Raw genomic sequence first — 16,364 nt, forward strand, 5'->3', positions numbered from 1 at the left:
CAATCTTAGGGACTTCTCACTGTTTGGTGTTTGTCCCTCTAATAAACACTGTCCTTCTGCTCGGTGCGCCTGTGCTGCCAACGCGGTGGGTAAAGATCTCGACATATTTGCAATCAGAACTGTTTCTGTCAATGACACTGAACTTAAAATTGTTAATAATATTTGTTAATGATACTCTTAATATTACTTGTGTGTATGTGGTCTTATTTTGTTGTTCTCTCCTGTTAACGTTAACTTTCATTTTTCTTGTCATTATTATTAATCTAGTGTCATTATGTAGATTCTCAAATTTTGTATTTGTTTTTTTAATTATGTTTATGTAATGCTATGTACTCATGCTAACCTTTTAATTGGCCTCTGTGCTGTTAAGTTGTACGTAAATAAACATGAATTGAATTGAATTGAATTAGGATGTTCAGCTTCCACGCGAATAAATAAGAATTAATTGGGTTATTATTATTATTAACCTTTATGTGTGTATGTATGTGTATTGTCCTTTCTCACCACATAATGGAATAACCGTTCGAAATGTACTTATTTTATTTTCTCACCTGTTAATGCTAACTTTAATTTTTCCTGGAATTATTATTAATTTAATGTCATTATATAGAATGTCTTACTTGTATTTTGTCTTTTAGTTATATCTGTATTTCTATGTACTCGTGCCAACTTTGTTATGGGCCTCTGTACTGTTAAGTTTGCACGTAAATAAACACGAATTGAATTGAATTATTAACTTGTATTTTTCAATTCTATAAATGTCTTCCAACTTGCCTTCCAAAACGCCGAATATCACAATAATTTTGCCAACTGCATGAGTGTGAAATAAATTGTATTATATTGAGGGAAAAAATAAATTGTACGTGTTGAAAACCAAAATTTTTAAAGACAGCATTCAGACAAAGGAAGGATAGAATGTGTAATTTAAGATGTCACATAAAGACGAACTTCTTAACTTACGCATTCAAATTATATTAGGAAAGTAAAATAAAAATGGCTACGATACCCCGGGCATGTGGTCAGGATGGAGACGACAAGAAATAAATTTTATTTTGCATTTGCTGAAAAGACGTAAGATATAAACTTCGAAAACCGAGAAAGATGATAATATTATGATGAGTCTTGTGAATGCTGCAAGCGAATAGACCCCACCCAAGACTGTGCAAATTGGAAAGTCTTATTAGGGGTTCTGAATCTATGGATTCTACTGCCACTATATAAGTGTACAGCTTCATATAACAACTACTGAAAATATTCCATTCAATGGGTAATATAAACTGATATCCCTACATCAATTTTGTCTTGTTTCAATTTCTGCTCTATTTCTAACTGCCACACCACCATGATTTGATGCTATATTTTATTTCTCAGTGCTTAGCATTTTATTTGCAAACCACGGAAACTGTTTCCCTGCCATGCATTCTGTTAAATTTGTATCCTGCAGAATTTAACATTGAAAATATTATAATTTAAAAAAGTTCTGCGGTTTAACGAAATAAAAGTACAACTATTTTGTCAGTATATCTCTTGCCACATTTCAAAACTCTATGACAGCCCGGTTTGTGGTTACAAGCGATTCACCTTCCCAGTTCGTAACTAAACTAAAGAGATGAAACCATACCCATGTCTCTCAATAGATCCAATGAGGTGACATTAGTAAACATTTTCACGAAATACAAATATTATTAAATTGATCTTCTAGAAAATTAACATAAATGTAATTCAAACAGTAGGCGTGTGTATACGATGTTATTACACATTATTACACTTATTTCACGTGTCTATACACACAGTGGTGAACAATAATTACTTTTGTTCGGGCCTCTGGTATGTTAATTCTGCTGAAATTACTAAACTGAACTCCTTTCTTATAGCGACAGTCCTTTAAATACACCCGCTTTTTGGCTGATTTACTGATAGGCCTATTAAGTGTCGTGGCGAGACATAATGATCACCTTATGAATCGAAAGAGAACCGGTTAAATGTAGCTTTTCCGCTATAAAAACTTATTGTGGGCACCTAGCAACCAGAACAGAGACGAAAAGAAGTAAAGACATCGACGGGCGAAAGGACCGTACTGGTTTGAATACGTTAAAACATAACCATTCATCAAATTACTGTCATTCTTAGAGACTTCAGCAATAAATTTATCTATATTTTTCTTCTCCATATTTCATAAATCAGAGTGCATACACTCGTAGATAATTTCCTTCTGGCTTTAATAAGTGCAATCACCATATGTAACAATGGAGACTTATCATATTGTTATCAGTAGTGACAGTTGTCATTAGCAGAGAGAATATTTATGTTCCGTTAATCTTCGTATGTTATGCCCGAGGTTATAAAATAAAAGCTGTATTTTAAAAGAAGAATAAGAATATATTTAAACAAAATTAAGTGTAAGTAAATACATCATTTGGCTAGGATTCTGCAATATTGTAATGCTAACAATACACCAGTGGCTTAGACTGGATAAGACTCATAAAATTTACAATTGAAATAACTTCTCTTACCCTTGAAGCGGTATTTAATCTTAGTTACAAACAAACAGCTTCTCTTCTAGAATGTGCAAATGAATTAGAATTAACTAATCAAAATATAGGCGATCGCAATGGCCGCGCGGTCTAAGGCATGATCTGCCTTCGCTCGCTCGAACCCTGGGATTGTGGGTTCGAATTTCTGTGTGCGTTTATTCTGTGTTTTATGTTGTTCTGTGTGTAGGTAGCGGCCTTACGACGGGCTGATCTCCTATCCAAGGAGTCTTACCGACCGTGAATAGGGCTGAGAAACTGAAAAACTGGCCAAGTTCCAAGAAAAGGACTCTAGAGCCATGAGTTCCAGCAGTTAATATAAAGCGGCCCGTTCATGAAACTGACCACTCACTTCCATCTATTGCAAAGAAAAGAATGCGTGTAGCTGTACTTCCATTTCTCCATCCGCCTTCATGAGGCTTTGATTAAGCTCCGGGACAAGGTTACACTTTTTATCATCTAGGCTGAGGGACTTGTGATTCACAGCTTCACTTGCTCCATTTTATTCAATTTTATTCTCGTTGTGTAAGCTTCACGGTTCGTAACCCCCTCCAAACGCTCCGTTGTAGGCCTAACAATGGCCTCGTTCCTGCCGAGGGAATTGCTGTTGCACACGACATGGGTTTCAATCATTAAGAATGAAGGAGGGAAAACACTGGAACCTAGAATTGCTGCACAGTGTGAAAGATCGTGAAGGGTTTCCAAGAAGCAGCATTCATACTAAATGGGGGGGGGGGATCGAAAATTTGTGCCTAAAAACTTTACATGTACATAATTTTCTCTAAGTAGAGTCTAAAGGGTACTGCCGATGGTGTATAACATTTCAAATTACTGAGTTTTCGGACTTTGTCCGTCGTCTGGTATTCTAGAAACTAGAAAACACGTTTCGGAAGCTGTATCTGTTTCCGTCCTCAGGGGGGGGAGACACCTACTCTGTTGGGTCTCTTAGAAAGAGCTACCCCCCGGTCCAGTGATTGAGGTTAGCTCTTTCTAAGAGACCCAACAGAGTAGGTGTCTCTCCCCCAACTGAGAACGGAAACAGATACAGTTTCCGAAACGTTGTGTTTTCTAGCTTTTAGAATATTTAGCAATGGATAAAGGCCGAAACCCCAGTAATTCTAATTATCTCTATGTTTTGTAACTATGTTCGTTTTAATTTTCTGGACGTTTAGAAAAATATTTCACATGCGAAATATCCGAATATAATGGTAAAAGTTAAAGCTATCCCTGTAACAGGCCATGGAGGTCCATAGGGTTGTGAGACGTCGAGACATTTTCTAGACAATCGGCTCAAAGATGGCGGTAAGGTTGTCAGTCTTACGCGCCGGCCGCGCTTTACTTCCCAGGAAAATTATTTAATTAATTCCTGGTACTCATTTCTGTCGGAGGCTGAGTCGACTCCAGGGCCATAGTGCGGCTGGAAGGAAAATTCACCTCATCGGGACTCGAACCCACGACCTTCAGGCTTGTAGCATAATGCTCCAACCAACTACGCTACCGAGTGCCCCAAATATACTGGCAATAAACTAATAATATTTGAGTGTGTTATCATTCAATATATTTTAATATATTTTACTAACGTTTAGTTTAGTGTATGTAATTTATTCCAATTGTCGGACTCTGAACCTTCTGTTACTGATGGATTTATTCAGAATATGCTTGTTACATGAATTGGGAAACGCAATATGTTTCAAAGTTATTTCAGGAATGAAATAAACAGAGTTTATATGACACACATTTAAAAGATTCGGAGTTTTTTTAATTCGCTTAGTGAGGGGTGAGTCCAACTGGGTCCACTTGGCACGGCGGCCACTAATTGGCCTATTGTACCTGCCCCGGTTGATTATGATGATGGAGAATTTGGTTGAATGAAGATTGGCAGGGTAAACCGAAGTACTCGGAGAAAACTCGCACCAGCGCCACTTTGTCCACCACAAATTTCACTTGACAAGACCCGGGATCGAACCCGGGCCGCCGCGGTTGGAAGCCAGCGACTAACCGCTTGAGCTATGGCGCGGCAAAGAGTCGGAGTTATGAAAGGGGTCGGTACCATGCCATCAATATCAGAGTGTTGTTAGTGTAAGATAATCTATCTCCTAAGTTTTCTTATGTCTACATTCACTGTTGTGAGAAACATCCACATATACAAACGCCCGAATTCATTTCGGATGTCCTAACGAAGTCCGCAACAAAAAGCTGTGGAAGTAGTTGCAGCAGGACTGGTCGTAATTTGGCACTGAAATATGACAGTTTGGTCGATAACAGATTTCTATTACTGATACATACAGAATACTTTAAAAGTAAGGTTACAGGCTTTAAGGGCTTACCCACTTGACCGAACAAAAAGTCCCGGGCAACTATGCTCAGAAACCGATGTCTGCAGGAATATAGGCAGGTCTTGCATTTGGCTGATGCTAGGATCGCTAGGATGACACTGCAGTATGGATTAAGAGAAGGAGCGAAGGACCCAGCTTCGCTCAGTCGCTGGTAAAGTTTCGTGAATAATTTGTGGGGTTGGATTCTGCGTTGTGGATAATGTTCTGAGTGGAGGTCACGTGCTCACCGGGAATTTCCACTGGCACAGCCATATATGTTATGCATGTCTGCTACTTCCTGAGCATAGTAACAAAATCCTATTACGAAACCAACGGCTTTCAAATCGAGCGTCAGAGCACCGGCTATCACTGCTATTTCCTTAGCAGTAGGAGTACATAAGTACTGTATCCACTGAGTCTACTGAGGCAGTCACAACGCTTGCAAGGGAAAGGTAAGCAAAAGTGGATGGCCCTCGCTGACCTATTAATCCATACTGCAGTGTTATCCTAGCATCCAGCCAAATGCAAAACTTGCCCATATCTCAGCGACATCGGCTTCTGAGCATACGTTATCTGGGGTTCTGTTTGCTCATTTAATTGAGTACTATCTATTCGTGGCTCTACAGCCCTTTGTTGGGCCTTGGCCTCTTTTCAGTTTCATAATCCTATACAGAGCCGGTAGGACTCCTTGGACGGGGATCAGCCCGTCACAAGGCATCTACCTATACACAGAATAAATGCACACAGATATCCATGCCTCGAGTGGGATTCGAACCCATGACCTCAGAGTTCGAGCAGGAGAGGACAGCTCATGCCTTAGTCCGCGCGGCCACTGTGATCGGCTTAAGTGAGTATAATACCCTCTTACGTCGGGTATAGAATGCGTTGCTGCCGCGCGAGGCGATGTTCGTTGCTTTGCCTCGCAAAGTCGATACCATGTTGCCGCAAGCGAACTTGGTGCGTGTCGAGGCAAATCGGTGCGGTTCTTTGTCCCACAGCAAAGGGATTTCAGTGTGCTGTGCTCTTTCAGTTGAGACGGTGTTGTGGCGTTCCAGTGTTTCTTTCGCGACACAGGAACAGCGTCGATCAACAGCCGCACGCGGCTGCCGCGCTTCGATGCTCGACACAAACACGGTAAACAAACGAACGAGTTTTCCGCGCATGAACAGCTGCGGGCCGCAGCTACGCACAATCGATACCCAACCTTAGAGCCTGTAACACTATTTTAACGCCCTGCATTTAGTTAAATCCTAATTTAAAGTACACAAGATTGAATAAATGGAAGAGTCACCTGTGGAAGCTTAGCTAGAGACGGAAGTTACTTATTTCGAGAGTTCCTGCATTTAAGACCATTTAGCATAATGTCTGGCTCCGAATTAGGCGTTACGGTACTGACCGTCAGCAGAGAATATTCTCGGGAGCGTGCGTATTCAGTGTAACGCTGATCTCACGTATATAACAGTGGATTAATGGTCGGATTATCTATGGAAACTTTTGCTACAGACAGGGATATTTTATATAAGATTTGATGTTTTAACGGCAGTGACTATAAAGAATGTCGTCTTCTGGGATGTGGGTCCGTGTAGATCTTGTGTGACTCGAAGTGTCGCTTCCATCTTCAGGGTAGAAAAATCCGCGAGCGTGGAAACAGCGTGTGCAGGTGGCTGCAGAATGCGGACCTGCTCACGCTGGTTCATATCTCGTGAATTTTTTATCCTGAACATGGAGACGATACTTTCCTCTTAAAGGTCGGTTCACACAAGATCCACCTGCTCATACTGATTACTCGCTCGCGGATTTTTCTACCATGAAGATGGAGGCGATGTTTTCTTCCGAACCTTCGGTTCGCGCCACATCCCATTCTTCGGGGATGTTATACAACTGTAGACTGAAGGTCGGTTAATTTTATTAAGATGAAAAGTCGTACAGTTATGTGTAAAACGAGTGGGAGAGATTTTATCCGCTGTTGTGTTTGATAACATCCACACTAAAGTTCGGCTGCTTACTAACACAAGGGAAGATAATAAAATGTAAGGTGGAAAAAATTGAGATTATAGTGGTGTTGAGAAAGTGGTCGCTATCAGCAAAACTTACAAACTTTCTGTCAGCATTTATTTCTTATCTGAAGGCCAAATTATTCAACCACCCACTGCTGAGTTAAGTTGTGACTGAAAGAAACGTAATCTCTCTTCGTTAGTGGCGATCTAAATAATAGCTCTTTATGATCTTCTGTCAGTTGAATAAAAAAGACTTTACATTTAGACGAAGTAAGTTTTTTTTTTTTTAGCCAACTTTCCTAAAGTAAGCTTATGTGATCTCCATCCTGTCTGTGTGTCTGTCTCCCCCCATTTTCAACTGTGGAATGCCTGGGCCGATCTTTATGAAACTTGGTATGTATATCATGGCACCTGAGCCCATCCCAACGGCGTGCTTCTTAAATTCCTCTCATCATCTGTTTGTATGTATGTCCCTCTTATCTTTTTTTAGACAAAGGCTCCGTAAAGTGTATCCTTCATTTCATTACTAGGTAACAGCTCGGTAAATACGTTCCCGCGGCAAAAGGTACACGCAACAATAGAAGAATTGTTGGAATCGTCATATTCCATGCGGTCCATGTCTTTGAAAGAAGGGTCTGTGGGTCTGTCTGTGTATCCTCGTATAGTTGCTAGGTAACAACCCAGTAAAGACGTTCCCGCGGCAACGAAGTATTGTTGAAGGTGTCGTTTTATACGCGGTCCGTGTCATATCAAAAGAATATATGTGATTAGTTCTTCCCAAAAGTTCTTGTTAGCCTACTGTCCTAAAGCAGGCTTATGCGATCAGCATCCTAGACGTGTTTTATAAGCAAACTCTCCCTAAACTATTTTAACTAGATATGAGCAGTATACAGGTATTCACTAAAGTTTAGTATCTTAGTATCTATGTAGCTGTCTTTCCAAAACTCGTCAAATTTTCTAGTAGGGCACTTTAAATGAAGGGCTATTTTATTCACTATTCATAGCCAATTAATTTAGTAATACTAAAATTCAGACACTTCATATTGACCTTTTACAATTGAAGATTCACTTATGGACAGGCGGTAATATTTATTGGTCATGGGTGCCGGAAGAAGGCGACAAGTTAACCCCCCCCCCCAAAAAAAAAGATTTTTGGAGAAAAACGCAATCGAAGAAAACAATGAAAATGTGAAATATTAATAATAACATTTATTTTAGAACAATTAATACTCTGTTCCGAATAATCTTGGGAGATCAGTAAAGACTATTTTGAATTATTTATATGCAAATTTTTCAGTAAATTTTCTGTAAGTCCACTTTCCATTGAAAACTTGTTGCCGACTCTTGGGGGGGGAACGCGATCGCTTCCATGATTGCACTGTAATCTACTTTACCGTAATCTGATATTCTGATATTTCTGACGTCACTAAGTAAAATCAGAAGTCATATGTATTGTATTCCTTATCAGTTGAAATCACAAGAATCACATTCTCCACTTGGAAATTGCTTTGCACTATAAAATACGAAAACATGTTCTTATGTTCCGAGTATATTATTCAAAACATAAGATGAGATTTGACGTAGCCACTTTAACCTTTATCAGAGTTCTATGAACTACGTAAAAAATCAACATTTGCGCCAACAGGAAGATAACCAATGACTCACATATCTGCGTCATACTCATGTACTAGAAACATTTAATTGTGTAAAATAAAACTTTAGTTGTTGGCCTACTCTTTTGGTACTTTCATTGGTACATTAAAATAAAGGACCCTATTTTAATATATCAGATCTTAATTTTGGACTTGAAGTTGGAGGAAAATGACATTTCAGGGAAGACAAGTCGAATTTCAGACCGAAAACCTAATGAGATTTATTTTGCATAATCATTGATAAACTGAATTATATTTTAGAACAATAGAAAAGTATCTAAACCCGTATTAGATATGCTCCATCTGCTGTGAGAACGAGAGCACGTCATCGTTAATTAGTGAAATAGACTGACACTTCATCATCACCCCATGTGGAGGCGGGGTCGAATACCTCCACCGTGACACTGTGCGTTGTAGGAGGCGACGAAAATGGAAGTCTCAGATCTGAGACAGTAAAATATAGTCGCGACTCCCAAGGGACTCGGACCCGAGAAAGACTGCCCTGGCAAGGACCAGCAGCTTATGCAAAAGACAGACCCGTCCTCTCGTCAGGGAGGGCGCCCCACAGAAACAAGACCGTAACTGTCAAACGGTAATAATTAATATCTGGTCATACTGACTGACTGACTGACTGACTGACCGTTAGTCGCAATGTGACTTTGACTTTACTTAATCATTATGAAAAGACTAGATTCTATTTTCAACAGACTTCCGATATTCTTATAACAGTGCTTTTTTTTTATCGGCTGTACAGCCCCCTTGGACCCTGGTCTCTGATGTTTCAGTTTCATGATCATTTTACAGAGGGTAGGATTCCTTGGACGAGTGATCACCTCGTCTCAAAGCCCCTACTTAAACACAGGAATACACAAACACAGAATAAACGCCTACACATACCAAACATCCATGCCTTGTGGGGGATTCGAACTCACGATCCCTGCTTCCGAGCGAGCGAAGACAGCAGATGCCTCAGACCGCTCGGCTACCGTAACCGGCTTATAACAGTGGTACATTCAAATATTCGTACAAAGTAGACTCTGTTTGCCAACTGCGTTCATGTCGGTTTCTTGCTTAGCTTATTCTTCGACACTGATGATGGAGGCAATATATTCCTTCGAAGCGTCGGCTGACTCTCACAGACTACACGGCGTTACATTCCAGAAGTTATTAGTCTTCATACCTACGCAGGACGTACATTGGTTCGTACAGCTGCTATGCCCTGTTGGATGCTTCACCCTTTTTTTTTTATTTTCGCTTAGTGGGTCCATTCAGCACGGAGACCACTGATTGGCCTATTGTACCTTACACCGGGTGATTATGATGATGGAGAACTTGGTGGAATTAAGATTAGCAGGGGGAACCGAAGTACTCGGAGAAAACCCGCCCCAGCGCCACTTGTCCACCGCAAATCCCACTTGACCAGACAGTCAAAAGAATAATCTACACGCGTTTCCTTGTTTACAAACTGCAGACCTGACGGAGATGATTGATTTGGACGCAACAGTGTATTCAGTACTCAGCCAGGCCAGACATGTCTGCAGACACAGGCGGCTCTGAATAGTGTGTCAAATATGTTTCAGAATAGAATGCATAAACCGAATGAATACAGAGTAAATGAATGGAGGTTGGAGTCGACGTTAACTCCAGCTATGAAAACGGGCTGCGTTACGAGAGGAAGGGAGACAATAATTTGCAGAAGCGCATGCGTCCCCGATATCTCGAAACTAAAAAGAATATAATTCACTTGAATGGTACAGTGTCCCATGTGTGGGTCAGTACAATGAAATATAACAGCAGATATACGAGAATTCTTTTATATTGTCACGATGCAGGGGGTTGTGCGTGTGGCATAGACGGGATTTGGATAGGATGAAGGGATTTATTGACACCTGCACTCGGGAACACAGGCAATTATAGCCCGACCGCTATTTCCACACATTTTACAGTTCACCATTACCCACGCACTAGGGTTCTTAGCCATTCGTATCCTGGAAACGGATTTATAACAGCCTCAGTCTCACTTCAAACGACATATTAAGTTTTTCTTTTCACAACCTTATTTCTTTCTTGTAATTATTCTGCAACTGACAATTCCAAAGATTCAATTCAATTCTGCTCCCGGGTTCATATCCTGGCAGGATGACATCTAGAAACCCGACTAACTCTTCTCAACTGAATTCTGATACATAACCTTTCTGCACGGACCACGCAGAAAGCACAGCCTCTCTATTGCTGGGAAGGCGTGTTTACAGCGCCGCTGTATAGAAACTGAAGTTATTCTATTATTGTTTGCGTATTCGTTGCCGCGGGAATGTGTTTACGAGTCATTGCCTAGCAATGAACGTCTATTCTGACTTCGCTATTCCGGCTTTCGGGCGTCATGTCAGAATAGAATTCGTTACTCTGGCGACAGTAATAATTATGTAGGTTATATCTCAGACTTATAATATATGTACAATGGCATGACAGATCAACGCAGTCCAAGGCCTTCCTTCATCCACGTATCGGAACCTTGTTAATAGATACTGGCAGGAGGCCTCGGCCAGGATATCGACCTGTCTCGCTTAAAATACTTACTTAAGATAATAAATAGACACAAACACGTATATAATCCTAGTGGGATTCGAACCGACGATCGCGCAGCGGCTGTAATCGGTACACACAGACTCTAAATTAGCTTAAAGAATTCTGATTGAGCTCATTTTTCCTACGTACTCTCTGTAATTGAAATGTGAAATAAATTACCGCTTACCTACGTTACTTCCTTATGCTGAATACAAAGACATAACAGAGCTCCACATTTTCGACTCCTGAACAACGAGTATGAGACAGCGACATGCAACATAGCACGACACTTCGTAACAACTGAATTATAATAACCACAGCCTGTACTATTAATTTTAATATAATGTTAATTTTAGATCTTATGCGGTAGCGTAGTTAGTTGAGGGGCTATGTTACAAGCCGGAAGGTCGCGGGTTCAAGTCCCGATGAGGTCATTGGATTTTTTTCAATTGATCTAACCCTCCTAGCCGCACTATGGTCCTAGGGCCGACTCAGCCTCTAACAGAAATGAGTACCAGGAATTAATTAAATAATTTTCCTGCGGGTAAAACGCAGCCGGCGCGTAAGGCTGACAACCTTACTGCCATCTTTGAGCCGATTGTCTACATAACATGGGACCTTCAACGTCTCACAACCCTATGGGCCTTCACAGCCCCTTGTAAGGACAGCTTTACTTTTTTATACGAAATTTATGATTCCGATATTTTAAATCACGTATTATATATATTGTAAAGTTTCCTTTTAATACGGTACAACTCCTGAAAATTATGTTGCATGACAGAAATTTCTCGATTTTTAGCAATATGTAATCAACAAAAACAAATTATTAACTAGATATACTTATAAGGTTATATCGAAGCATTCGTTGCACATTATTTATTAATTAGCAATTGTCTTTGATATTCCGACTTACATGGCACACTCTTTTACATAAATTGTTTAAGAGTTTCTACATACACACAACGAGTCCTTTAAACCTATTTCGAAAACACATTGTGTACTCCACGTTCCGACCGTGAATGGTCATTGTTAGGTGTTTTAAAACTGTTTTGGAGACTGCTGTGCTTGCGTTTTGCGTTTCTAATATTCGATGTGTAGTCCCATCACAAATTCGTGTTGTTTTGTCGTGCTCCTGCTACGAAGAAACACTCAGCACGACGGAAAACACCGATGTGTGATGGGACTACACATCGAGTATTAGAAGCGCAAGACGCAAACACACGCAGTCTCCAAAACAATTTTAAAACACCTGAAGATGATCAATGACGGTCGAAACATTTAGTGCACAAACTGGTTTTAAATATGTTTGAAAGGCTGATTGTGTAGATGTAGAACCTTTTAAACAATTTATTGAAAAGAGCGTTGCATATAAGTCGGAATATCAAAGATATTTGTTAAATGATAGATATACTTAAATGGTAATTTATATCTTAATGTAAACTTGTTCTAGCTGAAAGAGTTCATTAGTTTAAAAGAAATAGCAGTTTTCAAATAGCCCTATCTATTTATTCCAAATATAAGAGTTTGACCTTCTTGTAGGTCCTTTTCAGAAATTTCGCTTTATTTTGTTACTGAAATATAGCCATTTTCACATTGTAACATCTACTGGAACATAAGGCGGTGGAATAATCCGTTTTATTTATTCAGACCACAATTTCTATTACGTACTTACTCAGAACCAAAACTGCTTTATTCTGTTCGAAGAACATCTGGGTTGAGCATCAAATAATAATTACTTGTTACAATTTTGCACTAATGTATTGAATTATGGAATCTACAGATAATTCCTGGAATCAGAATTACACTCGTTCAATTGTAATCTGCAGACGTCAAAGTTCCACTTTACTTCAGAGTGGTTTATTATTATCGATTACAATTAAAGGATAAATAATCAATAACAAGAAAAAACATTGAAGATAAAAGCGAACTAGGTCTGACTGTCATAAACCAGAATCTGCAGATAAATGTTGTGAAAGTAATCCTCACGGTTCTTCCTGGAAAAGTCTGCTCTATTGGATCACAGTCTTGACAAAGAGGACCTGTACTCTGAAATGTGTCTCACTCTTTTATGCATTTCGTCGAGACAGGGCGTGAAATGAATTAACTCATAATGCTTACGTCCTGACTGTTCGTCCGTCCGCAAATTTTATACACGTACTTGAAGCAACTGATAGAATTATAATAAAACTTTGTAATCTGGATCTCCACTTATATTCGTCGAGCGAGTTTGGTTTTGTTTCGTGCTGGTCAAATATACAGGAAGCTCAAATTGAACTTTACCCACTGGTCCCTCTTCACATCAGTTCTATATGTGCGTACATATTATCACGTGTTAGTGACTAGAGTGGGGTTTGAATTGGCAATAGGATTTATTGAAAATTTATATCTCGTAACTACAGGTAAGTATAACAGTTTCACAATTCTACACACTCTACAAATCACTGTACTGCAGGATGCAAACAGTCTTCTATATCTTCATCAGTCGTTGCTCGGTAAGGTACACCAACAATGGAGATTTCTTTGCTTCCGTTCTCGCGTAGTCTCATAACTAACTGATGGAGGCAACTTAATCCAATGTCCTCAGCTCCCGACCGTCCACTACTCAGGGTTAGAATCAGAATTACTTTACGACTGGAGGTTTACCGTCAAATATGCCTTTTCTTTCCGGGAAGCGGTAAAATTTTGAATAAATAACCTCTCATGGGGTTTAAAATGCGGCTGTGACAGCAGAGCTACACCTAGATGTAAGTCTTGCAGCTGTTTACAGAGTTCACAGCGCCGCCTCCAAATATCATTTGCATTAAATGCTATGATTTTGAGCAGCCATTTAATTTTATCAAGTTTAAGTGCCATTTTTGTAATGACCTTTATTTTGTTTTATCCTCACACAGTTTCACAGAGTTCTGCCATTATCTGTTGCACTATAGTAGCTGTTTTTAAAGTGTTTATTAGTCGAACTAGGAGCCTGTACTGTCAGACCTGTACTCTGAATTTCCTGTTGTGGCAGATGCTGCTGCACTGGTGGCCGCAAACCTTCTCTCTCTCTGCGGTGCCTGTGGTTGTTAGTTTTGCGTGTCTTGACTCAGTGCAACTGCGTAGGACTGCTCTGGTGAGGTCAACTTAGAGAAGAACGTCTTCCCAGAGGATCTATTGGAAACTCCTTGTGCTCTTCTGCTTTGCAGTTCTCCTTTCGCATGGCTGCAGCCTTGATATGACGCTAGATGAGGCTTCTCTATTTCTACTAGGGTGTAACTGCAGCAGCTTGGCGTAGATTCTATATGTGTTTTTCAGGGCATTCTCTATGTATGTGGCCACCACGGCACCACAAACATCGAGGGGGTTGCTTGCAGTTGGCCCATATATGACCAAAGTTTTGGCAGTTGTAGCATTGCATCAGGCCAGTCTCAGCTCTGTATAATTTTGTTTTAATTCGCATAGTGGGGGGGGGTGGAGTACAGCTGGGTCCACTCGGCACGGCGGCCACTGATTGGCCTATTGTACCTATCCTGGGTGATTATGATGATGGAGAATTTTTGGTGGAATGAAGATTGGCAGGGGAAACCGAATTACGCGGAGAAAACCCGTCCCAGCGCCACTTTGTCCACCACAAATCCCACTTGAGCAGACCTGGGCTCGAAACAGGGCCGCCGCGGTGGGAAGCCAGCGACTAACCGCTTGAGCTATGGCACGGCCCCAGCTCTGTATAACTCTACCCTGACAATAAAGTGATGAAGGCTATTCAGCTTGAATATCTCGAGATTTTATGTTTTTCTTAAGGTTCCAAGTGGGTTCTTCCTTTGGGTGCTCTTCGAGGGGTCGTAATTTGCTTCACGTTAATGACGTTGAAGCCTAAGTCCCCAAGGCTGTTGGAAATATCATCTCCCGTCTGGGTGAAAGTGACGGATTATTGCCTTTATAGGTTCTTCATAATTTGGGGAGAAGGTAAAATAGTGGGGATTATTTTTCTCCAAGTATGATTTCATGGCTGAATAATCCGCCATTTATTTCGTTATGTTACATGTTCCATCTTGTGTATTTTGGAACTCGTACTTTCCTTTGACCTGGTCTTTTAAGTCACTTTGGTAGAAGCCATCATTATTGATGGCGGCCTACCTGACTTTCTGGGAACCTCCCGCCCCGGTAGATGGTTCTCTGATCCAGTAGTCTCTGTGTCCATGCCAGTAGTTCTGAGAGGTGGGAGGAAGTTGCAAATTAGCACCGATTTTAGTGGCATCTTGACATCTGCGGATATTGGAACTTTAGTCTATTCTTGGCTCTCTGCGCGGTATTATTTGAGATATGTACCTTGCGTCTCCTTTCTTCCTGGAAGTCGTCGTTCTAGGGCGTTGATTGCACTGAGGTTTTGTTCACTGAGTGATTTTGTCCTGCTTGTGCATTCACCTTCAGGACAGCCTTCGGTTCATCCAGTATTACCATGTACATGCCGTACAGAGCGTTACAAAGCAGCTTCCCATATAGACCTTTAAGAAAGTTTACTCTGTTCTTCTCCGCGCTTTCACAAAGAGGTCCACTCAGAGCTTCCTCCCCTTTTGATTGGTGTGATTCCGGCAAAGTTCTCAATACCACTGACTAATTTATATACTTGTTGCACTACAGAAGCTGCTTCTGGGCATTTGTTCGTGATGGCATCATATTCGGATTTCTGTGTTAAATATTTTTAGAATTTCGGCATCTTGGTGTGTACTCTAGTTCACCGCAATATATACCTCTTGCTGAAATCGTACCTCTCCGAAAGGTCTTTCCAAGTTAGAATAAACACTGAAGTTTCAAGCATCCGCAACATAAAATCGGGAGTACCGCAAGGAAGTGTTCTGGGCCCATTCCTATACTTAATATATTCGGCTGACCTACCAACTACTGACAACACAGTATTGACCACATTTGCTGATGATACGGCGATACAGCGAACCATAACCCGATAACTGCCTCCGCAAACCTACAAAACCACATAAATCTCCTACAACAGTGGTTCCACAAATGGCGCATGAGCATAAAAAACGAGAAATCAGTCCAAATCACCTTCACCAATCGCCGAACCACTTGTCCGCAAATAACAATCAACAACAGGAACATACCACGCAACGCCGAAGCCAAATACTTAGGTCTTTACCTAGATCAAAAATTCACGTGGAGGACTCACATCAAAAAGAAACGCCAACAGTTAACGCTGAAAGAGAGACAGCTGCACTGGCTGCTAGGAAAACGCTCGCAATTGTCCCTGGAGAACAAAACCCTGTTATACAAGGCACTCTTAAAACCTATATGGACCTATGGCATCGAGCT

This window comes from Cryptotermes secundus, unplaced genomic scaffold, assembly GCF_002891405.2.
Source record: "Cryptotermes secundus unplaced genomic scaffold, Csec_1.0 scaffold43, whole genome shotgun sequence".
In the NCBI taxonomy this organism is placed as follows: Eukaryota; Metazoa; Arthropoda; class Insecta; order Blattodea; family Kalotermitidae; genus Cryptotermes; species Cryptotermes secundus.